Below are 11538 nucleotides of genomic sequence, written 5' to 3' on the forward strand. Positions count from 1 at the left end.
TTGGCAGGACCTTCCCTTCCCTTCCCCAACTCCTCTGATATGCAGTGCTATAATTAGCACATTTCATAAGACTTCAAATCTCACCAGGTTTCCCAAGCTGCATGAGAGCAATGACATTTATTTTAACTAGCTTTGCTCAAAGGACTGAAAGGAAATAAAAGAAATACTATACATTGATAGTTCTTTATGTTGGTCACTAGTGTCAGCACTTGGGAAAGCACCGATATTCCCAAAGCATTACATACAGACTGTGGGATCAAGCCCCACTATAACACTTCTAAAAGGCAGGCCCTAACCTTCCCCCAGGCACCAGCCTCTCAGTGCTATTTTATTGGGTGTTTCAACTTAAGTCTCTTTCTCTTCTCTTTGGCTCTATCTACTGCTCAAACTCAAACAAGGTTCTACTTAGCTGCTTTTGAAATATAATCAATTTTTGTTCTTAAATCCAAGGTGAGAAATTATACACAAATAGAATAATACATTTTCTGGATGGCTAACAGTGTGTTCATTTATCTCAGCTTCCATCCATCCCTTAGGTATCTTTATTCAGAGAATTATTTAATTTCCTCACTATTTCTGCAAAATCTGAGATGGCCTCCTATTTTCCCCTTACACTGAAAACTGAATTATAACTCATTCAATGAGCCCACGTGGTTGAATTTCAGCTATAAATTTAAGCCAACAATTGCCCAGAGCAAATGAAGAAATTCTCCATTCATTCTAAAATGAGTTTTTACCCAATACAGACCAAGGCTGCAAAAACCAAATGACTTCTTCTCAGGTACCTGGTTTCATTTCTTCCTAGACCATTCTCTCCTGAGCTCTGGAAACTTCTGCCACCGGCATGAATGGTCACATGGCGTGGTGGCTTAGTCTTTGCCCATTCCAAGAAGAGGCTGAGCGTGGTTCTGCATTAAATGTAATCCTCAAGCCAGAGAGTGCAGGTGAGGCTAAGCCTGATTTGTTGCATTGTCTCGCTGCTCTCCGGGACAGCTGTGCCCCGACACTAGGCTCTGCAGTTTAGTAAGGTAAAGGCCCACTAACTTTGTCTCTGTCATCCAAGAATTTAGAGATGACTGGCCCCTGGCAAAACAAAGAAGCATGTTCTCTCTCCTTCTCCGATTGTCCCGTCTACTTGAGGCATGGCCTCCCCTCTCCAGCCATCCACCTTCAGCCTCGTTTGGCTAAGCTATGGAAAACATACTTTAAATGGAATGGGGAAAGGTAACATTTACCACTAGTGTAAAGACTCACATAAAAATACACTCCCATTTTTAGTGTTTTCCCCTCTAGCTTCCTCCTTCTCCAAGGAAATTGATTCAATCCTTATCATTTTTTTGGATACCTTATTGTCATAAAATCTACTCTCTCAGAACCTGCTGACCCACGCAGCCACGTGGTGCGAGGGAATAAGTGCCACAAACCAGCCTGTGAATTCCCTCTGTGCCTTTCTAAACTTGAACAAGTCCCTGTCCTTCTGCAGCTCATATTCTCACCTGTCAAATGGGCTCTTCTCTGGATCACTTCACTGGCCACTGTGAAGTGTCGTGTGAGAATTTATGTGAAAAGGTGGGGACACTGGCAGCGCCATGTGGATGACAGGCCTGACCAGGGATTGATGCTGCCCTGGGTCCTCTGTGGACCTCAGAAAAAGGCCTTCTGTCTTTCCCCCTTTCATCATTTGTTTGTCAGGATCCCTGTATTCTCCAGGATTCCAATCTCTTTTATTCAGGAAGTTTTTCTTCTAACACACTCACAGCATTAAGCTTCCAAGTTATTAATCTTGTCATTTGGCTTTTTTTTTTTTTTTTCCTTTCATCTGCTTCCCAACTCCCCCCACATCTTCCTTCTCTCTCCGCAGTACCCCAGGCCTTATCGCCATGGCGCTGAATCCTCCCCTAACCCACTACGTGTATCAATCTCCTCAATCAAAATGTGGAACTACAGAAAACTAATTGCTTTTGTTCTTTCCACTATTAATCTAGAGGATTTAGAACCTCTGGTTCAAAGTCAGAAGACCCAAAGAGGGTCTAACTTCCCTAAACCTGGTCCTATTCCAGTTGATTAGGAATAAACAAATTAAAACCTAATTCCATCTGCCCTCCCCTCATACAATCATCTATGTTATCAACAACAAGCATTTCTGATGTGCTGTGCTACTAACAGTTATAACCACGGATTTTCTCATTTGCGTTATTGAACTATCTCAGGTAGATCCTCGATTCTTTCCCATGCTCTTTGTTTTTCTTAGTTCTATGAACCATAATTTTTAGGACTGTCTTTTCCACTGATACGACCATTGGATTGAAAGAACCAGTTCATGAATACCAGGATTGTTCTCTTATTGCAAATCCTACAAAACCCAGAAGCATCCCAGCCCAGTGGCAAAGCTTGAGAGATATGACCCCCCACAAACATTTGCCTCTCTCCAAACTCTCCCTTCAGCACCTCCACACGTGCAGCCAGCTCATCCCTGGCTATGACAAATAGAAAAAGAAGTAATTTCCCTGTATTGTAGGGACCCAAAAAACACATTTGCCCAAATAGTCAGTTAACTCAGACTAGAGATTAAGTTTTTGTGTTTTGTTTCATTTTGTTTTGTTTCTGAATCAATTCAGAAAACAGGCCCAAATCTTTCTTTTGCTGCAGGTGGATTTGGCCAGATGGTTACCTGGAACCATCTTCTCTAAGCTTCTAGTTTTAGAAATTTGCCTAACAGAGGCAGCAAAGGGAATGTTGTATCTTGTATCCTGAAAACATAATATCTCTAAAATAGATTTTTGTACAGAAACGTTGATGTGTCCCAGGTTCTTTGTCTAAACCAGTATTTCTCAACCAGAGGTGATTTTGTACCAAGGAAACATTTGGCAATATTGGGAGAAATTTTTGATAGCCGCATGGGGGACTGTTACTGGCATCTAGTGGGTAGAGGCCAGGAATGCTACTAACATCCTGCAATGCACAGGGCAGATACCCACAACCATCTGGCCCAAAATACCAAGGTTGTGAACCCTGATTTAGGCCAATCAGAAGGTAAAAATGAGATGATCATCAAGGAGATTGATAATGAGAGGCAAACTAGAAAAAGAAATAGAACTAGAAGACAGTAGATGAACCCAGCAAAATTCCTAGTGTGTGTACAAACCATGAAGCAATCACATTTCTCCCTCAATGGTGGAGAATCTGACATCTCTAATCTAGAAAAATGGGATTTAAACACTGAAGCTCACTCTCAGAGAATTCCTTGGATGACTTTTACCAGTTAGAGTAGTTAAATGCCATTACCGGTATGACTGTAATTTTCTGAGATTGTAGCTTATATAAAAGGTGACAATAATATATTCTGTGTGCCCCCGACACCCTAGAGGAAGGTTTAGCTGGCAAGAGGCCAGGTGGGATAATGCCATTCTTACGGATAGAGTGAAAACAGGGTGTGTGCCCACCTGTCCTAGGAGGCAGCCATGCCCTTTCCACTGGGATATAAGCTCCATTCACTGTCTTTTTCGACCAGTGTATCCCCAGTGTTTAGAACATGCCTGCCCATCCCCCCAAAAACAGTAGATAAATGAATGCTTGAAGGAAAGAAAGAATGAATAAATGAAACCAAATTAGATCTAGGTCCAAAATAAGGAGTCCTGGAAATCTCAACTAAATGTGACCACAAACTTAGCTGTGTGATCTCTGTCAAGTCAGTTGAACACTCTGGACTTTATTTTGCTCATTTCTGAAATGAGTGATTAGACTAAGTTGTTTAAGGTCCCTCTCGAATGTTGGTTCCAATAATATCCCTGGAGAGTCTATACATGGGAAAGGAAGAAAGAGACAGTTGTGATGAATATTGAGAGAATGGGACCCGGATGGCAGAAAGAAACAAAAAGGCAAGGGGGTCAGGAATGGGAGAACTAACACCTGTTGGGTACTTGGGATGTGCCAGGTGTTTTTCATGTATCATTTCAATGGGTCCTCACAACATCCACAAAGTAGTATACCCATTTTACAGGAGGAGTGGAGAAGCTAAATAACTTGCTAAAGGTTACACAACTAAAATTTCAGTCTGGGATTTGAACCCAAGTCTCTAGGCTCATTGCTGACTCTGCCGTCCCACACTTCATCCAAAAGACAATTAACTGGGATAGGACAGAAATTTCTGTCTGCAGATCACAACAGATTAGCAATCAATCGCTGTGAACACTGACCACCTCCACTGACTTACTCTTTGAGGTCTGGTGAGGAATCTTGGAAAACCAACCTTCATTGAAAGTCTATTACGCTCCAGGTGCTACAATAAGTGCTGTTCATATGTTATCACATTTAACTCTCATAACACACTATGAGGTGTCACTATGCTCATTCTACAGATGAGGAAATTGGGGGGGGGGGTCAAGAAAGTGAAATATTGTACCCGTGTCACAGAGTTGATAATTAGCAGAGATGGGATTCCAAATCAGGTCTGCTCATAAACCTTGAGGCAAATATATCATTTCCCTCCAAGACAGCCCAGCCCTAGAGTTTATTTCTCTATAAATACATTCCCCACAGTTATACCTCTTCTCTTTGTGATCCCTTCCTTCAGTGGCAGCAACTTAAACTCTTGGGTGTGATACAGGATTGCACTTTGTCATTAGTCAAAGCTGGTTTGAGAGCCAGAAACAAGTCTGTGATCTGGGGCAAGATTGTCAGTTCCTTCTTCTTTGGGCATATGTGAGGTTTTTAGGTCCTGGGACCATTCTTCGGGACACTGCAATCATATTAAATGTGTGCTGACCTATTAAATGTGTGCTGAATTCAACTACATGAGCTTGGCAAAGGAGAGAAAAAGCACTGTGTACATGTGTAAAAAAAAAAAGCGCCCTTTCACCTTTCTCCCCAGGGAACATAGGCCTCAAGGGAGGGGGAGATGGAAAATATAAATCCCACTCCAACAGCCTCCATTCCAATGTGCTCAAGAGTGATGCTGGTGTTTAAAGGTACAACACTAGAATTTTTCAAACAACTTGGCTCCCAAGCACAAGCCAACCATATCTGCTCAACTGAAAAACTTCCACCATTTTTTAGCATCCAGGCTTGTGGACTTTCCGAGAAAGACACTTTATTAGTGCCCAACATGATACCTTCCTAAGTATTTTCAGTGGAATTTTCTGTCTACCAATTTTGTCATATGTGCTGGCTTTAGGGCTTAATTCCTGCATAAGGTCAATGTTCATCACCTAAGGGTTTAAACTGGGACATCCTGGAAGTACCAGTTTCCATGAAGAGAAGTTCAACAGTAGAAGCACGTAAAGCAATTTTACTGAATCTGGTTTGGTTTCTTTTTTTTTTTTCTTTTTTGCAGTAAGCAAAATAATGTTTACTAATAAAGTTTCTTAACTTAGCAACCTGAGACACAGATATACAATTTTGGTCTGCAGAGGGAAATTGGTGGCTGGTAGTCTGAATCTGATTTTCAGGTAGCTCTTTTTTGGCCAGCATTCTCCAATTTACCACAGTCTGCACCACTTCCTATCGCCATACACTAGGCCTACTTCACTTACGTGTTGCCTTCCCACCCTAGTAGGTATCTTGAGTTTGCAATTCTTTTACTAACGTATCACCAGCTCCACAGAGATCTCAGCCACTGTGAGTTCCACAAATGTGCAAAAAAGGAAAGAATAAGAAAATACAGAAGCTAAAAGGTCTCAGATCATCTTTCTACTTAATACTGTAAAATCCCAACAGCCCCATGCTACCACTCAGACATGTTAAATCTGTATGCCTTTCTCTTCCCGGCCTGCCCTCTGGGTGAGATGTACAGTCTTAGTGTTCTCCCTGGCTGGATGACAATGCAAATCACCTCAGACGGAGGGACTCCCAGCACTAAGCAACCAGGTCCCATTGGCAGCAGGCTTTGCAGATGTCAGATCCCAGACGACCCCAGAACAGCATGTCATTGCTGTGTCATTACCACTGGAGAAACTTGAGCCTCTCCACTTGGGTTTGCACGGCGACAGCTGCCACTCTCAGTACCCAGCAAGCTGACTGACGCTTGCCATGGCAGGGGCAGCCAGGAGCCCTCCCGCTAATCCCATCCATCAACTTCAGGACCCATCAGTCACTCTGAGGTCAGCTCCAGAGCAACTGGCATGGAGCGCTGAATGATAGCGGCAAGTCCAGAAAGGGGAGATGAAAGGATATGGAATTTTGGCGAGGAGAGAGGCGACAGCTGGCCAGTACAGGGATCTGAACCTGTGACCTTGGTGCTATAAGGCTGCGCTCTAAGCAACTGAGATAACCGGCCAGCCCAATGTGGATTTTTTTTTTAAACAATTTATGATACATATATGTGAGGTACAAGTTGACTTTCAATAGCTGTGTACAATGTATGGTGGTCAAGTCAGGATAGTTAGCTTATTCATCATTACATTATGCAATCAGTCTTTGTGTCCATTAACCAATTTCTCCTTAATTGTTAAAGTGAGCTTCACTGTCCTAAGGAAAAGATCAAATCAGTAAGTGGAGGAAGAAGAAACAGCTAAGCCAGAGTTGGTAAACCCTGTCGGTGCCAGGAAGAGGCGGCTGGGAAGAAGATCAAACCCGCTCACGGAGTGGGAAACAAAGCTTCCAAAAGTTGTAAGGACCCGAAGTTCATAAAAGACTGGACATCAGGAGAAACACCACGTGCAAGAGACAAGAATATTCCTGTGTTCTTGAGTTGTCTCCGTGAGGGGCACCGGCTTTGCGTTTAGCCAACATGGAGTCTAGGGTCACTTTCCCCAGAACATACTTCAGAAGATGATCAAAGAGCCTGAGGGAGGTGCCCTGAGGTGTTTGAGAGCAACATGCAGAAAGCCCAGTGTCAGATTAGAAACGAGCCCCGCCTTCAGCCGTGCCATCAACGTCTGCCCGCCACCAGGGCAGCTCTCTGCAGCTGCCTCGCCTCCCTCATCCGGGCTGGGGGGTCGGTGCCACTTCCATGCACAGCTTTTGCAAATCCCACTCTGTCGTTACCCCAGTTAAACATGTGGTAAAGTTCAGACATAAACATGGCTCCAGAGATCCAGAGCTCTCCAGAGTGGGTGGTGACATCTAGAACTTGAAAGCTGCTGATACACACAATCCCATCCCTTGGGGCATTATGGAATCAAAAAGAGCAGAAAGGGGCTCACAGGGGCATCACTGCCACCTGCATCCGTGACATACTGCCAGCTGGGCAGCAGCCATGCACCTGTCCTATTCATTTGTCAGCAGACAGCATGTCCTTCCAATGGTCAGTGAGGAAGCTTCTTTAAGAAAAACTCAATATACCTGGGACACAGAAGACAGAATAAACTCTTATTTTTACTTTACATGCCACGCATAAAACCAAACTTCAAACATGGCCTAGAAAATAAACACTAAGAATGTGGGCTTTGGCCTCAGATCGCATGGGTTCACATTCTGGATCTACCTCTCCTGGTGACAAGTTACTTAACCTTTCTATGACTTGGCTTCCTCATAGGTAAAATGGGGATAATAGTAATGCCTATCACTTTGACTATCAAATGAATTGATACACACAAAACTCACGGTACACTGCTTGTCATATAGCTTGATAAATGTGTGCTGTCATTCTTTATCATCACATTATTAAGTAGTATGGTGGTTAAGAGCTGAGGCATTGCATTCTATTTGGGCTTAGACACTAGCTGCAAGACCTCGGGCAAGTTACCTAACCCCTTAGCCTTGATTTCATCAACTACAAAATGACATTAATGTCAGCACCTTTCACACTGCCTTGTTTTAAAAATTAAATGAAATTGTGACTATAAAGCAATTAACACAGGGCCTGATACAAGTTATGGCTCAATAATTGTTAACTGTTTTTATCACTAGTTAACAAAATGGGCCTGACTTGGTGCAGAAGTAAAATTTGAGAATTTTAATGTTTCTTCCCTGAAAGTATAAAAATTACTATTTTGCTGAGTCAAAGATCTATGGACATAAATCCTTAAGTTTCCTCCCTAGATTAATCTGATAGAATGGCATGCAGCAAACTCCACTTGGCAGAGGCAAAGGCCAAAGGGGGACAAAACGGGTGGGGGGAGGATTCCCAAGAGGCCCAGCCTCCGCCTGCCTCCGGGTGGCAGCATTTTAGCATATTAAGCTTCAAAAAGCCCCAGATCAGACCCAGCAGTTAAATCCATCTAAAACCAAGGATGGAAATAATGTGCATCACTGAGGGTGATGGGGGTTCTCAGATGCACTTGACTTTGCCTCTGGGGGAGGAGGTTTGGGACACAGATAGACAGGGCTGGGGATAGTCAAGGTGTATGGGGCCCCCATCTATGTAAACAATTGAGTCATCCCAAATCAGTTTATCAGCCCCTTTCTGGTGGCAAAACTGCACTGGTTCCGGGAGTGATCCACTCATCGGCCAGGCCTCTCCTGGAACCAGGACCTGCAGGACAACCCATAAGCCTTGTGGCACCTTGCCCAGATGGCACCACCTGCCCCACCAGTTTCAGGTACAAGGGATAGAACATGAGAAACTTTAGAGGAAGGCACTCCAAAGCACAGAAGGGCTCGAGGGTGGGAGCAGGCCTCCTTAGGGGCAGGGGGCCTGCGTCCCTAGGTCTAAGGTGATACAGGGGAAAGTAAAGGCTGGAACAGAATAAAGAGTCCAGGAATAAACCCACGCACTTACAACCAACTGATTTTCAACAAAGATGTCGAGAATGTACAGTGGGGAAAGGACAGCCTCGTCAATAAATGGTGCTGGGAAAACTGATATCCACGTGCAGAAGATTGAAACTAGACCCCTATCTCTCCCCATACACAAAAACCAACTCAAAGTGGATTAAAGACCTAAATTTAAGACCCCAAACTACGAAACTACTAGAAGAAAACATAGAGGAAACACTACACGAAATGGGAGTGCTTTTTCGAGCAAGACTATGAAGGCACAGGCAACTAAAACAAAAAAAAATGCACAAATGGGACTACATCAAACTGAAAAGCTTCTGTACAGCAAGGGACACATCGACAAAATAAAGAAACAATCTACAGAATGGGAGAAAGTGCAAACTACACATCAGACAAGAGGATAATATATAAGGAACTCAAACAACTCAACAGCAAAAAAACCACATAACCCAATTTTAAAATGGGCAAAGGACCTGAGCAGATATTTCTCAAAAGAAAACATACAAATGACCAACAGGCACATGAAAAAATGCCCCAAATCACTAATCACTAGGGAAATGCAAATTAAAATCATAATGAGATATCATCTCACCCCAGTTAGAATGGCTGTTATCAGCAAGACAAAAAATAGCAAATGCTGGCAAGGATACAGAGAAAAAGAAACTCTCCTACATTGCTGGTGGGAGTATAAATTGGTACAGCCATAGTGGAAAGTAGTGTGGAGGTTCTTCAGAGATCTAAAAATAGATCTAACTTATGAGCTAGCTATTCCACTGCTGGGTATGTATCCAAAGGAAATGAAATCAATACATCTAAGAGACACCTAAACTCCCATGTTCATCACAACGCTATTCACAATAGCCAAGAGATGTATTCAACCTAACTCTCCATCAACAGATAAGTGGATAAAAATACTGTGGTTTATATACACAAAGGAATACTATTCAGCTATAAAAAGAAATGATACACTATCATTTGCAGCAACATGGATGGAACTGGAAACCATCATGTTAAGTGAAGTCAGTCAGTCACAGAAAGACAAATCCTGCATGATCTCATTCATATGTGGAATCTTAAAAAAAAAATGGTTCTCAGAGAAGTAGAGAGTAGAATAATGGTTACCAGAGGCTGGTATGGAGGGGAGTGGAGGTGGAGGGGAGGAGAAGAGGCGGACTAATGGGTACAAAACTACGCAGTCTATCCTAAGTGAATCATTGTGCAGGATAAGCATGTACTGAAACAGCACACTGCACCCCACAAATATGTGTAAGTAAATGTTAAAATACAATTTTAAAAGGTGGGGCCTTTAAGAGGTGATTAGATTGTGCAGACTAGTTTGTGTGGATTCTTCCACTCATGAAGTAATGGGTATGGTTCCTTATAAGGAGGGCAAGTGAGAAGGTTAGCTCTCTCTTGCTCAGCCTATTATTCTCCCCATGTGGTAAACTAAACTGGTCACCATGGGATTCTGTAGAGTTCCCACCAAGAAGGCCCTCACCAGATGTGCACCCTGGACTGTGGACTTCTCAGTCTCCAGAACTGTAAGAAATAAATTTCATTTCTTTATAAATTACCTAGTTTCAGGAATTCTGTTATAAGCAACAGAAATGGCCTAATATACTCCCCACATGTTTTTTGTTTTCGTTTTTGTTTTTGTTTTCATCAGTGTACAGCACAGCAGCATAATCAGCCTCCCGTTAGGGACACTCAGCTTCTATCTGTGTCGCTCATGGTGTTGGGGCTCGTGCCTGTTCTGTGGACTGCTGTACCTCCCAGAGACTAGTCCCCTGTCTGGCACAGCAAGGACACTCAAGAAGTATTTGTTTAATATATGAATGATATCTTGAGAGTACAAGCTTATTTTTGTTTTGTTTCTGTCGTAGCAGTAGTTAATGATTGTTGTTAATAGTCAGGGGGAACATTAGGATTTCCATATTTGACATGACTCTGCAGGTTTGGCCTTTAGCTGCCTGTACAAAAATCCACTAATTTTCCCCAATATTTATTCTAGGGGTGGCCAAGTGACTAAATTTGGGCCATGGAAAGTGAGCAAAACATTATAGGGGTAATCTGCAGATCATGTCCTTAAAGAGGAAGCTGCTGTTTCTGGAGGCTTCCTTTCCCGTTCCTGCTGACTAGGAAATGGGGTGACTGGAACAGTCTTGGAAGCCATGTGTTGAGGATGACAGAGTCACTTACCTACCCTGGACCTGTTTCATAGCCTATGGACTCTTCCATGAGAACTGTTCTATCTCGTTCGAGCACTGCATTTGGGGGTCTGTCACAGCATTTTCACTGGCACCCGAACGAATACAACACATCCTGAAATTTCATCTCAGGAATTCTTCATAACATCAGTCCTCTCTCCTATGTTAACTTTTCAGGAACATTCCCAAGTCAGTTACCACCAATACCATGACCACAAGATCCCCAAGCAACAATGAGAATTTCAAGGACTAACCTTGAACTAAATGTTTTCAATCAGCATTCGACACTTTAGAAAACTCCAATGCAAGGGTCGGCCCGTGGCTCACTCGGGAGAGTGTGGTGCTGATAACACCAAGGCCACAGGTTCGGATCCCATATAGGGATGGCCAGTTAGCTTACTGGGTGAGCGTGGTGCTGACAACACCAAGTCAAGGGTTAAGATCCCCTTACCGGTCATCTTTGGAAAAAAAAAAAAAGTCCAAGGCAAAAATATCTGCACAATATTTGACAATTCAATCAAAATATTAAAAGTGTTATTAAAAGAAGAAAAAAATCAAATAAAGACAGAGATACCAAGTGGTTTTCTCCTCAGGGTCACTACCTGCAGCAGCTTTGCCCACAATTACGTTGCTTTTCTTTCAACCTATTTATGGAGAGCCAACTAGTCTCACA

This window comes from Cynocephalus volans, chromosome 12 (assembly GCF_027409185.1).
Source record: "Cynocephalus volans isolate mCynVol1 chromosome 12, mCynVol1.pri, whole genome shotgun sequence".
Lineage (NCBI taxonomy): Eukaryota > Metazoa > Chordata > Mammalia > Dermoptera > Cynocephalidae > Cynocephalus > Cynocephalus volans.